Source organism: Pseudonaja textilis, chromosome Z, assembly GCF_049901715.1.
Source record: "Pseudonaja textilis isolate UNSWEBS1 chromosome Z, rPseTex1.2, whole genome shotgun sequence".
Classification (NCBI taxonomy): domain Eukaryota; kingdom Metazoa; phylum Chordata; class Lepidosauria; order Squamata; family Elapidae; genus Pseudonaja; species Pseudonaja textilis.
Window position 1 is genome coordinate 112,549,620 of NC_142008.1, and position 14,151 is coordinate 112,563,770.

Sequence of the window (14,151 nt, forward strand, 5' to 3'; positions counted from 1 at the left end):
ACAGATTAGAACAGCATGTTTCATGATCATAAATCTGGTTCAGTAGATAAGAGTTTTGAAACCCCTGAATAACTGCATAGAACCGTTGATTCAATGGTCATATGTTTATTTGAGTAGGTAGTTTTGCAACACTTGAATGAGAGGCACACAGTGATTCTAAGTGCCAGTTGATGAGGTGACTCAGTGAGCCATGGCTGAATTGATAACTGAAAATGAGGGGCTGTTTTATACAGCACAATCATTTATAGAAGAAAAGAATCTCAGGAAAAGACACAAAGGATATTGGAGCGAATATTATAAGTGCTTTGAGGATGAACTTCTCCAACCACTGAAGAACAGAGTAAATGATATAAAACGGGGGAAGGGAGGAATACCCCAGGCATGGACAACATCCAACATTGTGTTACTATCAAAGGAGAGTCAAAATGTTACAAATACAAAGCATTATAGACCAATTGCATTATTAAACATGGATTACATACCCTTTGCTGTCATTTTGGCAGAAACACAAAAGAAGATTTTCCAGGCCTATATACATGAAGATCAAGCATGCTTTCTGTCAGGAAGACAGCAACGAAATAATGTGGAGTCTGTCTTAAATATTATTCTCATCTTTTAAATATTTGATTGGAGTTGCAAATAGGCAAACCATTCCACCTCAGTTCCTTGGTTCTTCAACTCTTGTCTAGTTTGTAGTTCTCCTATTTCATTTAATATCTCTTCATAGGTGATAATTTTCCCTTGATGCATGAGGTGTGGATGCCTCAATGCTTCCAATATTGATAGCCAGATAGGTGTTTCTGTATATATTTGTCTTTTTATCTTATACCATATGTTTAAAAGAGTCTGTCTCAGTTTATGCCTTTGCACATAACTATAACCCTTTGATTTCTCCTGCCAAAGGAAAGTGTGCCAACTTGACTATAAGTTGTAGCCTTCTAATATCAAAATTATTTTATTTCTATGGTTAATCCAATCTTTCACCCATGTTAGTATTGTGGCTCTGTAGTACAACTCCCAGTTAGTGGGCCAAATCATTCTCTTTCAGTAGCATCTTGCAGCAACTTTGGTTTTTTTCTTCTGCCATATAAAATTTGTCATTATTCCATTCAAATTATCAAAAAACATTTTTTCTAGTTTTATAGGGGCATTTTGAAAAAGTAATAGTAATTTGGGTAGGATATTCATCTTTATTGCTGCTATCTTTCCCAAGAAGGATAGCCTTAATTTGTCCCATTTTTCTAAATATTTGGTTATTCATTTTATTAGTGGGTCATAATTATCTCTTTTCAGTGTTGTATATCTTGCCAAAATTGTGATTCCCTAATATTTAACCTTTTATACAATGTGGATGCCCATTCTCATTGCTAATAATTCTTTCTGTTTATTTGTCATATTTTAGCAATAATTTTTGTTTTATCCTTGTTAATCTTTAGCCTCACGACTTCTCCAAATTCTTCTAAGTTACCTAATAATTTTGGTCCAGAATTTTGTGGTTCCTCTAATATAAAGAGTAAATCATCCACAAAGACTTGTAATTTAAATTCTTCATTTTATTTTTATTTTTAGACCTTTAATTTCTGTTTCATTTCTAATTATTCTTGCTAAGACTTCCAATGACATAATAAAGAGAAACGGTGATAATGGGCATCCCTGCCTAGTTCCTTTTTGAATTTGAAATTTGTCTGTTATCCCCCCATTCACCAGAATTCTGGCTTCTTCTTTTTCATATACTGCTGAAATTACATTTAAGAATTTTTGTCCTAGATCCATATCTCTAATTTGCTGCAAGATGAACTGCCATTTAACATTATCAAAGGCCTTTTTGGCATCTAAAAACATTATTGCAACTTGATCACCACTGTGGTCCTCATAATATTCTATAATGTCTAGAGTTGTCCTGATATTGTTTTTAGTTTGTCTATAGGGAAGAAATCCATTTTGGTCTAAAGAGATAAGTTTATAATTTTTTTTATAAATTATTTAATAAATTTATTAATTTTTTATATTTATTTACATTTATTTAAACATTTTTTGAATCTTTCTACAATAATGGACATGAAAATGTTATAATCCAGACTAAGTAGGGATATTAGTCTATAGATTCCAGGGTCCATAATATCACTTCCATCTTTAGGTATAATTGTTATCCTTGCTTCTTTCCAAGATTTAGGGATTTTAGCTTCTTCTAACACTTGGTTAAATATTCTGAGCATTTTACTACTTAACATATCCTGTTGCAATTTATAAATTTCCACTGGGAGGCGATCTGGGCCCAGAGCTTTGTCATTTTTCTGCTTATTTATTGCCCAGTGGACTTCTTCTATTGATATTTCCTGATTCAGGATATTTTTATCTTCATTTGAAATTCTTGTAAGTCCTGCTTTCTTTAGATATTCTTTTATTTTAACATCTGTTGGATACTCCTCTTCTCTATATAATTTCTCATAGTATTTTTGGATTATCACTCTTTTTTCTTCCTCTTAATAGCAAGTCTCTCCTTGGTCATTTCTTAGTTTGGTAATCTACCTTTTTCTTTCTGTTTTTTCACTTTGTACGCAAACCAGCGCCCTGTTTTGTTCGCATTTTCAAATTGATATTGTTTGGTCATTTTTAATTGGTGGCCTAACTCTTCTTTCTCTATTAAATTTATTTTATGTTTTAATAGTTCCATTTGTAACTTGAGTTGTTTTTTCTGAGGTGTCTCTTGTAATTTCTTCTCAAATCTTTATATTCCTGTTCAAATATTTTCTTTTGTTGTTTTTTCTATTTATTTTTTTGCCATATATTTTATGGCTACTCCTCTTATCATTGCTTTAACTGTATCCCAATTATTTTGCAGGGAGGTATCTTCCTCTTTATTTTCATCAAAGAAAAATTCTAGTTCTTTTTTTAATGTTGTGTTGAATATTTCCTCTATCAGAATCGACCTTTGAAGTGTCCATCCTATACTTTGCTTTTGTCCCTTCCAGCTAAAACTAATCATACTATGATATGCTAAGAAATTTGGCTCAATACTGATTTCTAATAATTCCGAATTTAATTTGTTGGTCATCCACGTCATGTCGAGTCTCAACCATGATTGATGCTGGTTAGAATAGTATGTATATTGTTTTTTCCAAAAATTTCTTGCTCTCCATGCATCTGTCTTAAATATTATAGAACGCTTACAATATCATAATAAGAAACAGGCAGAATAGAATAGAATAGAATAGAATAGAATAGAATAGAATAGAATAGAATAGAACAGAACAGAACAGAATAGAATAGAATAGAATAGAATAGAATAGAATAGAATAGAATTATAGTAATACCTTTACACATACATATATTTACATATCCATTTCACTTTATGGATCTGATGATTTTATTTTATCTTTGTCTTGTGGCTCATGCATTCCTGCCTCTGCAAGTCCTCACATGTTTTGAACTTGTTCATATATGTGACTGTCTCACTATCATTATGGAATTATCCAATTCATATCCCTCAAATCCAATGGGGCTCTATGAAAATAGGACCAACTAACACTGAATAATATTATTTATTGTCCCCATCTTATTCCAACTCATGGCTGGGAGCCCCAAAGCTCTATCTGCTGATTTGTTACTATGTTGCACTCTCTAGTTTTCTTTGAAAAATATCTCCAGAAGGCAGATCTGTCTGATCTACTACAAACATCTTGTTGTAGAGTGAGGCATTTGTACACAGAAAGAAGACAGTCATGGAAGATGTTAGTATTCATGAAGTTATTATTAATAGCATTGCTTGAAGTGGAGTGTAAGACTCCTATCCTTCAATGTGACTTTCAGGAGCCTCTTCCTTTTTGGTACACCTATCATCAGCTTGGAGACATTAATATTGCTGGCATTATTTCGGCCTTCTTTGCATCTTCTAGTCCCACTGTTTTCATTCAAGATCCTTCTCAGGCATTTCATGATGGACTTATGTAAGTACATCATTAATTTGTTGTCAAATTCTGAACCTTGTTGGTAAATCACATGAAGCTTGAAATATTTTCCTCTAATGACAAAAACTCCAGAAAAGAATATCTAAAATAGGATGTCTATAATTGTATGTAAAAGTATACTTTACTTCAAGTTTCCTAGTAAAGTTGAAATAGTTGAAATAGAGATCAAATCTCCATTTATAACAAATCACATCTAAATATCTATTAATACACAGGTATGCATGGCTTAATTTATGAAGTTGTTATTACAATTAAGAAAGAGAAAGCACCTATTTCCCATGATAAGTTTTCTCATTGATATTTCTGGTACCAAAATGTAGCAATTTCCTTCTGCATATTAGTTATTCTTAAAAGAAGTGGTTTGGTAGTGGGTCATTCTCATATACTAGAACATGGGTGTAACATCTGGGTTGTGTTTGACCTCAGGGGCTCTGGTGGGGCCTGGCCGCATTGATGTCATTCATGTCAGTGGGGCTGTGGTGGCCCAAGCACTCTACCAGCAAAAACAGGCTCCTGAGTTCCATTTTCAGCCCTCTGCCAGTGAAAATCAAGCTCAGGTTTGCCATTTGTGCCCCCTGGGCCCTGTTTTCAGGCACAATGGCCTATTGCAGCCTCTGCCAGAGAAAATGGAGCTCCATTTTGACTGGCAGAGGGCTACAGGAGGCAATTCCATGTGTGGCCTTCCAAGCTCCATTTTTGGTGCAGGCCAGTTATAAGCACCCCATGGGCCAGATCCAGTCCCCGGGCCTTGAGTTTGACACCCCTCTACTAGAACATAGACATCAAAGAAAGCATCCATCAAAAACAGGGACTGAGTTACTTGGCATTAAATTCACTGATTTTCTGGATAAACATTTAAAGTGAACAATGGGGACAGAGAATTAATTGATACGGAACATTTCTGTCTCCACAATCTAAAATTAATAGAGTTATCAATGCATGTAAGATATCAACCTTGCTGTCAAGCAAAACCAAGCATTTAATAGTGAACTCCATACCATGTGCACTAATCAAACAAGTGGCAAGAAAGTAGGGGCAGTCAGGCACAACACAGGTTATGTAGACAGTATCAAAATGCACTCAAATGTCTATGCACCAATGCACAGAATATGAGGAATAAAAAGGATAAATTAGAAATTCAAGTAAAGGAGGGTAGATATGATATTGTTGCCATTATGAAAACTTGGTGGGATGAAACCCACAAATGAAACCTATAGCTAGAGGGATTTAAATTATTTAAAAGAAATAGATGAAATAAAAGAGGAGATAGAGTTGCATATAGATAAGAAATAAGTACATCTCTACAGAAATAGAGCACAATGATGAAAATTATAAAGACATTTTTAAAATTGTTTTGCAGAATATTTTTTCAGAATTACCAGCATATCCTGGCCTAAACATTTACTATAAAACAGATTAATAAAAATCCCCAGATCCTAACCAACATCACGCTGGGCTTCCACATTTTTAACATCAATTTTACTCCAAGCTGGATGTACTTTGCCTCAATGGTTCTGCCTGTCACTCAAGGCAAATTCATCCCTAACTATAAGTGTGGGATCCCAAATTCCTTGGCTGCAGTCATTGTGGCACCTGATATCTCTCTTCACATGGCAACTGTGTTGTGCATCTACAAAGTTCCTCAGGTAAGATTTGCTGAAGATATACATTAACATTCTGCCATAGCTCTACAGACATTTATTTGCTTCTCTCTGTAAAAAGGAAAGACCTTTCAGATTCCTAGATATTGTTTTGATAATGTTGGCATAATAGCATGAGTAATCATAAGTCTGAACAGATGCTGAGGCTATTTGATATACCAAAGGATATCCAAATTCCAGACAATGAACTGAGGTTCACATTTGAAATAGTCACAGTGAGATTACTTACAGAAAAATGTACTTACTGAAACTTCAAGAGTGACATCTTGGTTGATATTTCCTAATAAACACAACTAGTTGCATAATGTTTCAGTATATAATGATACCCAAAGATTCAAATGCATATTTGAGTTTAAAGGCAATGGGTGTTTGGGGCTACTGGATTAGAAGCTATATTACCAGGCATCTGTACTTACATGGGTAAGAGAATGGATAAATTTGAAGCATAAAAGATTACTATTATTGGAGGGACACAATCTTCAATTAGGATGGCAAGCTTTTTTATGGTATGGGAGCAGTACTTCACATAGATATTTTCAAAGACATGTGAGGAATGCTTTACCTTTAGTATGGGAAATAATAAATCACAAAACTTATAGGAAAATAACAGTCTGGCTTTCTACAGTGGAAGCATTGATACATCCAAATATTATGAACATGGAAAAAATACATTTTATAAAGCCATTATAATGACAACAGGGAACTTAAAACTAAACAGGAATTACAAAATGTAGGGGTGGATTTAGCTTGGTGGCCATACTTGCAAGTACAATCAAGATACGAGAAAGATGTGAAAACGTGGGGTTTTTATAAAGAACCAACAACATTTAATAAGATGTTGCTAGGGATACATGAAAAACTGAGGAGAAAAATATATAATTATTTTTTAAGCTTTAAAATGGAAGATGAACAAGTCAAAGAAACATGATAGTATAGGCAAAAAACTTTGACTATACTATAGAATTAGATAAATGGCAAAAACTTTGGGATAGGAATTATAAACTGACAATAGTGCAAATAAACAAAGTATTTATAAAGGGTTTCATAAGGGGGATTTGCTACCGGCAAGACTACCGTGTTTCTCCAACAATACGGCCTCCACCAATAGGAAGGCCCAGCATGTTTTATCAGCATAAAATGAAATTAAGCCCCTCCCCCCAAATTAAGGCCTATATTAAACATGGAAAATGGGGGGGGAATGGTGGGGGGGGGTTGCCGTTAGGAAGTACTTTTGTTACATACCCAGATATGGTGCTGCCTGCATTGACTTTGGCATTGGTGGAGCACTTCATATTGGGAAACCTTCCACCATCATTGCTTTCCCTTCTCCCTTGCTGCCGTGGCATTTAGATCAACACCGCGGCATTTGGCACAGCCATGCGCAGCCAGCCAGGGCTCCTCCCTGCAACCGGAGCCCGGTGGAAACACTCGGCTTCAGGCACTCCTGTCACCGCCTTCCCTTCACCTTCAAAGGCAAAGCCAATTCTTTTAAAAATGACACCCTACTACCGGTATGTCAAAGCCTCCCCTGCCCAAGAGGGCAGCCCAACCCCACATGGGGAGGTGAATCTCCCAGGGCTGCAGCACAGGATCGGTCCACCCCGGGAGACACACCCAGCCGCCATCCCTGCCTGGCACCAGACAGAGTGTGAAGAGCTTCACCTGGGGTGCCCAGCACAGCTGACAGTTGGGCCCTCCTGCCTGGTGGAGCTCTCACCAAGGCAGCAAGTTCCTCCCTGCTGGACCCTCTGCTCATCCCATCAGGGCCACGCCAGGGGCTGGGCAGAGCCAGGAAAGCAAAGAACCTGGCCAACCCAAGCTTGGCTTTCTTCCCAAATCCCTCCAGCCTGAACCTGAAGGGGCCACTGGGAGAGGCCTCCCAAGGGAGTGATAGCGCCCACCCATCCATGGACAGGCAGCCAAGGCGATGGCCTCTGCTGCGTCCTCCTCCGAGCTGAGCCCTGCCGAGTCAGCACCTCTGTCTGATGCCTGTTCCGCTGCAGCATTTGGAGCTGCCACCGCATTTGGAGATGCATGGGGGTGGGGATGGGCTGGGCGAGGGGTGGAAAGGATGGGAAGCTTGAGCCTCTCTCTGCCGGCCAGGGAAGCAGCACTGCCATCACCTCGCCTCCCTGTCCATGGATGGGTGGGCGCTATCACTGCCTCGGGCAGCCTCTCTTGGTGGCCCCTTTAGGTTCGCACTGGAGAGACTTGGGAAGGAAGCCAAGCTGAGGTCGGACCGGCTCTTTTGCTTGGCAGGTGGGCGCGTACCTGTGGCTCACTTTTCTGGCTCTGCCAAGCCCACACAGCTCTGGTGCAGCCCTGGCAGGATGAGTGGAGGGTCTGGTGGGGAGGCACTCACTGCCTTGGTGAGAGCTCTGCTGCTGGGAAGGAAGGCCCACCTGTCAGATACGCTGGACACCCCAGGCGAAGTTCTTCACGCTCTGCCTGGCACCAGGCAAGGATCATGGCTGGGCACTTCTCCCCAAATGGGCCAATCCTGCACTGCGGGCCTGGGAGATTCACCTCCCCACGGGGGTTGGGCTGCCCTCTTGGGCAGGGGAGTCTTTGTTGTGCTAGTATGTGCAGCAGAGACCAAATACCAGTTGGCCTGTGGGAGAGACAGGCTTATGTGCATCAAAGCTGATGTGGGTTGACCATTTGCATGCCTGCAGAGCAGGCTCTACATGCCACCTTTGGCATTCATGCCATAGGTTTGCCATTACAATCATATGTGGTGGACGTGTATGAAAGCAAGAAAATGTTGGGCTAAAATACACAGTTGGATGATTAAGCAGCGTATAGTTTTGAAACCCGAAATATTTTTGTTATAATACCAGAAAGCTTTAACAAAGGGACTATAAATTTAATATTACAAGTACTGACTGCAGTGAGAATTGTATTTGCACAATATTGGAAAAATGAGAATATTCCCTCCAATGAAAATACAATTTGGAAAATATTGGGTTGTGCAGAGATGGATAGATTGACATTGAAAATAAAAGATAGGAGATACAGAGTATTATTTAATGTGGAATAGATCTTATCAATGGTTAGAGATAAGAGGTGGACATTAGATAAAGAAAGAGTATTGTTATGTGTAAAATAAACTTGAACGCTGTTTATAACTACAAGTATGATAATATAATCAATAGGATTACATATAAGTTAATATACAGTAGTGGTCAAAATTGTGAAAACATTTGGGAAAAGTGTATTTCTGAGGTTTGATGGCTAATTACTTTTTGGGGGGAGTAGTATAAAATTATGTATCAATGGAAATATAATTTAATCAAGAGTACAGTGCAACAAAGTTGGTTCAATTATCTGTATTCTATGAAAGGTTATAGCCAAATAATAAGAAAAAGGAAGCACAACTTGCTTAGGTAGCTTTCCTTCATCTGATTGTAGCCAATCAGCATGAGTGCTTAGAGAATCAATGAGGTGTTATCTTGTTTTGGCAATGAGCCAGTCAGATCACAGTAGGATTCAGTTAGGGATGTCATGTATTGAAGCTGAGAGGAAGACATTTGTCAGTGTGTTATGTGATCACTAATAAGTTGGTTGGGTTTCTTGTGCTCTTTTATTTATTTAATGAGCTGGTGAAACATAATAACATTAAAGTAATGGTGCAAAGAGTTGATTGGTCACCCAGAAAGTGATGTAAAAAATTATTATTAAGTGAACAAGGCTATAGTTATAAAGAAATTAGAAGAAAAATTGGTGGAAACTTAATCAAACGTGGCATTTCTAAGTTTTTGAAGGTGGAGACTCAGTCTCTACAAAACCACACTGGTAAAGGCAGGAAAAGGTGCACAACAGCAAGTGATGATAGAATGAAGACATGGCATGTGACAGAAGAAAATCATCTGGGTGTTTACAAGATGAAATGTTGCAATGCAATGTGAAGTTGAGTGAAAGGACTGTTCGACGCAGACTGCAGGAATTTGGACTAAAATCTAGAATTATATTTCACTCTAGAATTGAGAGAAAAAGCCACTTTTATCTCTCAAACAAAGGTTGAAAAGACTAAACTGGACAAAACTCATGTTATCTGGATAGAGGAACAATGGGACAGTGCTTTTTGGAGTGATGAGACCAAGATCTCCCTGTTTGGTAGTAATGGCATAAAAATAAACTTTTCCCAAAAGGTTTCCACAATTGTGGTCATTATTGTGATTATAAATATGGTTAGAATAATTTTGTTATACTATTATTATTGCTATCAGTATATATGTTACTATTTCTTTTTTCCCCTTTCTTTTGTAAAATGGTATGCCAGGACAATACACCATATTTAAAATACTTATATATAAATTTAAAAAACTTGGCAAACAAATATATATGTTTTCAGAGGCTCACATAGATGTTTCAATTGCATATGTTTATTTTATATTTTACTGATACCATAGATGAAGGATTACATATATACCATGTTTTCATGAACAGCACATCCAATGTGATAATCTTATATGGTGAAAGTCAGTCCATATTAGTTCTGAGAAGTCTTCTTCAGAAGTGGAGGATATATCAAAGAAGAATAAGATCTGGCTTATTACAGCTCAGACAGATTACACTTCAGTTGCCATTCATAAATTTTGTGATATCCACTTTCTACAGGGTGTTTAACCTTCGCAGTTCACACAAAGCACATCCAAGATTTCCAAGATTTTATTCAAAACTTGAATCCAAACAATAACAATCAGCATGATCATTTTTGAAAAGATTTCTGGGAGCAAACATTCAATTGTTTCTTCCAAAACTCAAAAATTGAGACCACTGAAAAGAAATGTAATGGACAGGAGATGCTTGAGACTCTTCCCACATCTGTGCTTGAAACATTAATGAATAGTCAGAGTTACAATATTTATAATGCAGTCCATGCTGTGGCACATGCTTTGCAATCTCTGCATATATACAAATCCAGAGAAACAGCCATCGTGAAAGAAGGGAGGAATCAGTTTCATAATCAAGTGTGGTGGCAAGTAAGTCTGTATGCATAATAGTGCAGAAACCACCCAATCAAGCACAACAAATAGATGTCGCATTTGCTAACCAACTAACAAATATATTAGGAAACAAACTACAGTAATAATGAGGAACTTCAATTACCCTGACATCAATTGGAAGACTAATTCTTCCAATTCTGCACCAAGGGAGAAATCAAATAAGTTCGTAACCAACCTAGCTGACAACTTTGTTATCCAAAAGGTAGAGGGTGAAACTAGAGGGACAGCCATACAGCCATTATTCTTACAAACAGAGAAGTGATAGAAGAAGTAGAAACTGCAGGAAGCTTGGATGAAAATGAAAGATAACAGATAATCAAAGTTGGAAGGCCCCTTGTAGGTCATCTAGCCCAACCTCCTGCCCAAGTGGGAGACACTACACTATTTTTGACAAATCACATTCCAATCTCTTCTTAAAAGTCTCAAGTGATAACACTTCCCGAACTTCTAAGGGCAACCTGTTCCATTGGTTGATTGTTCTCAGTGTCAGAAAGTTTCTCCTTATTTCCAGGTTGAATCTCTCCTTGATCAGTTTCCATCCATTGTTCCTTGTCTGTCTTTGAGTACTTTGGAATATAGCTTGAGCCCTCCTCCTCTTTGTGGCAGCCCCTCAAATATTGGAAGACTGCTCTCCTGTCTCCTGTGGTCCTTCTCTTTGCTAGACTAGCCGAGCCAATTCCTGCAACTATCAATCATAGGTTTTAGCCTCCAGTCGCCTCATCATCCTGGTTGTTCTTCTCTGCACTTTTTCTAGAGTCTCAACATCTTTTTTATAATGTGGTGAACAAAACTGGATTCAGTGCTCTAGGTATGGTCTTACTAAGGCTTTATAGAGTGGTATTAGGTTGTATCCCTCTGTTAATGCAACTTAGGATTGCATTAGCTTTTTTGGCTGCTGCTGCACACTGCTGGCTCATATTTAGTTGGTTGTCCACTAAGACTCCAAGATTCCTCTCACAGTTACTGCTATTAAGCCTGGTTTCACCCAGACTATATGTGTATTTTTGGTTTTTCTTCCCTAAATGTAGACTTTACTTTTCTCTACAATGAGTTTCATTTTGTTAGATATGACCCAGTGTTCTAGTCTGTCAAGATCTATCTGGATCTTGAGCCTATCTTCTTAGGTGTTAGCTATATTTGCCAGCTCATCTGCAAATTTGGTAAGTAACTCTTCTATTCCCTCATCTAATTTGTTAATGAAGATATTGAAGACTATTGTGCCTAAGACAGAACCTTGTGGCACTCTACTGCTTACTTCCCTCCATGTAGACTTAGACCCATTGGTCTTAGGCCCACTGGACCTTGTCATACTAGAATTCAATGTAACCCAAACATAAGCAAAAGAACATAAAGAACATAAAAATACTCTAGACTTAAATTTTTAAAAGAGCTGATTTTAATAAACTCAAGAAAGAACATGGGAAGGTCACTTGGATGAAAATCCTAAAGGAGGAAACAACTCAAGAAGCTTGGAAAATTCTGAAAAATATGTTCATGAAAGCCCAGACCAGCACAATACCACTGAGAAAGAAAAACAAGAAATCCAAGAAGAAATCAGCGAGGCTGTACAAAGATCCCTCTGACAAATTGAAAGACAAAAAGGATACATACAAAAAATGGAAAGAAGGACAAATGGAAAGAGGCAGAATTCATTTATTTTTTATTTTATTTTATTTATTTATTTTTGTCAATTGCTTACAAGATAATAGGTATAAGTAAAAAACATAGTTATGAATACATGGATACATATAAGAAAAATAAAAAATTAAAAGAAACAATAGGACAGGGATGGTAGGCATGTTGGTGCGCTTATGCACGCCCCCTACAGACCTCTTAGGAAAGGGGTAAGGTTAACAGGAGACAGCCTAAGGTTAAAGTTTTTTGGGTTTGGGGAAGAAACCACAGAGTCAGGTAGAGTATTCCAGACTTTGACCACTCTCTTGCTGAAGTCGTATTTCCTGCAATCAAGTTTGGTGTGATTAACCTTGAGTTTGTATCTATTGTGTGCTCTTGTGTTGTTATGGTTGAAGCTGAAGTATTCATTGACAGGTAGGACATTGCAATGTATGATTTTATATACTGTACTTAGATCAGACCAAAAGCAGCATAGTTCTAGGTTTTCTAGGTCTAGAATTTCAAATCTGGTGGCATAAGATATTCTACAATGGGTAGAGGAGTGGAGAACTCTTCTTGTGAAATATTTCTGGACTTTCTCAACTGTATTAATATCAGATACGTAATGCGGGTTCCAGACTGATGAGCTGTATTCAAGAATTGGTCTAGCAAATGTTTTGTATGCTCTAGTTAGTAATGTAATATTACCAGAGAAAAAGCTATGTAGGATTAGGTTAACAACTCTTAATGCCTTTTTGGCTATGTAGTTACAGTGGGCTCTAGCACTTAGATCATTAGAAATGAGTACTCCAAGGTCCTTGACAGTGTTTGGATCATTAACGAGGTCTTGACTATTCAGCCTGTATTCTATTTTCTGATATTTTTTTGCCAATATGTAAGACAGAGCATTTATTTGTTGAGATTTGAAGTTGCCATTTGTTTGACCATTCTGATATATAGTCGAGGTCTTTTTAAAGTGTTGCAGTATTGTCAGTAGTGTTGAATAGCTTTACATTGTCAGTAAAGAATACACAGTTGCTCTTAATATGATCAAAGAGATCATTTATGTAGAGTATGAAGAGAGTTGGTCCTTGAACACTGCCTTGTGGGACACCACTATTGACAGCTACAGGATTTGATAGGATGCTTCCAATTTTGACCATTTGTTGTCTTTTTTATAGGAATGCTTCTATCCAGTTATGAAGGTGTCCAGAGATACCATAAGATTTTAGTTTTAGGAGTAGTTTGTCATGTACCACTGAATCAAAGGCTTTACAGACGTCTATGCAGATTGGGTCTATTGCTTTGCCCTGATCGAGTTGTGTAGTCCATATGGTTTTGCAGTGTAAGAATTGCAGGTTACAGGATAGTTTTTTCCTGAAACCAAATATTTTATTAGAGAGTAGGTTGTTTGTCTCTAAGTGGAGGATAATGGGTTGCTTAATAATTGATTCCATGACTTTACAAGTGATGCAGCATAAGGAGATTGGTCTGTAATTTTCAACTAGGCTGGGGTCTCCTTTTTGAAGATGGGGATGACCATGGCTTGTGACCATAGGTTAGGCAAGGAGCTGGTCCTGAAAGATTTTTCAAAGATTATGCTTAGAGGTTCGGCTATGGCAGTGGATAGCCTTTTTTAAGAAGTAGGCACATATTCCTTCCAGTCCAATAAATAGGGAAAGCAAAGGCTCAGAATGAACCAAGACTTGCAACAAAAGTCAAAGTTAATTTTTTAAAAAGTTTCTTCCAACATATAAATAACAAGAAAAAAAATCAAGGAAACAGTAGGTCCATTAAGAATACGGTAAGGAAGTAACAGGAAACAAAGGGAAATCAAAGCTGCTTAACTCATTCTTTGCATGAGTCTTCATGAAAAAACAAACTATAGCCCAACCTACC

General features: G+C 37.6%; 1 protein-coding gene across 1 annotated transcript in view; it reads left to right on the top strand.

Moving 5' to 3' along the window:
• LOC113451726 (vomeronasal type-2 receptor 26-like) overlaps positions 1-14,151 on the top strand; it is a 102,076-nt gene that overhangs the window by 11,924 nt on the left and 76,001 nt on the right. The gene's annotated exons all lie outside the window — the stretch shown is intronic.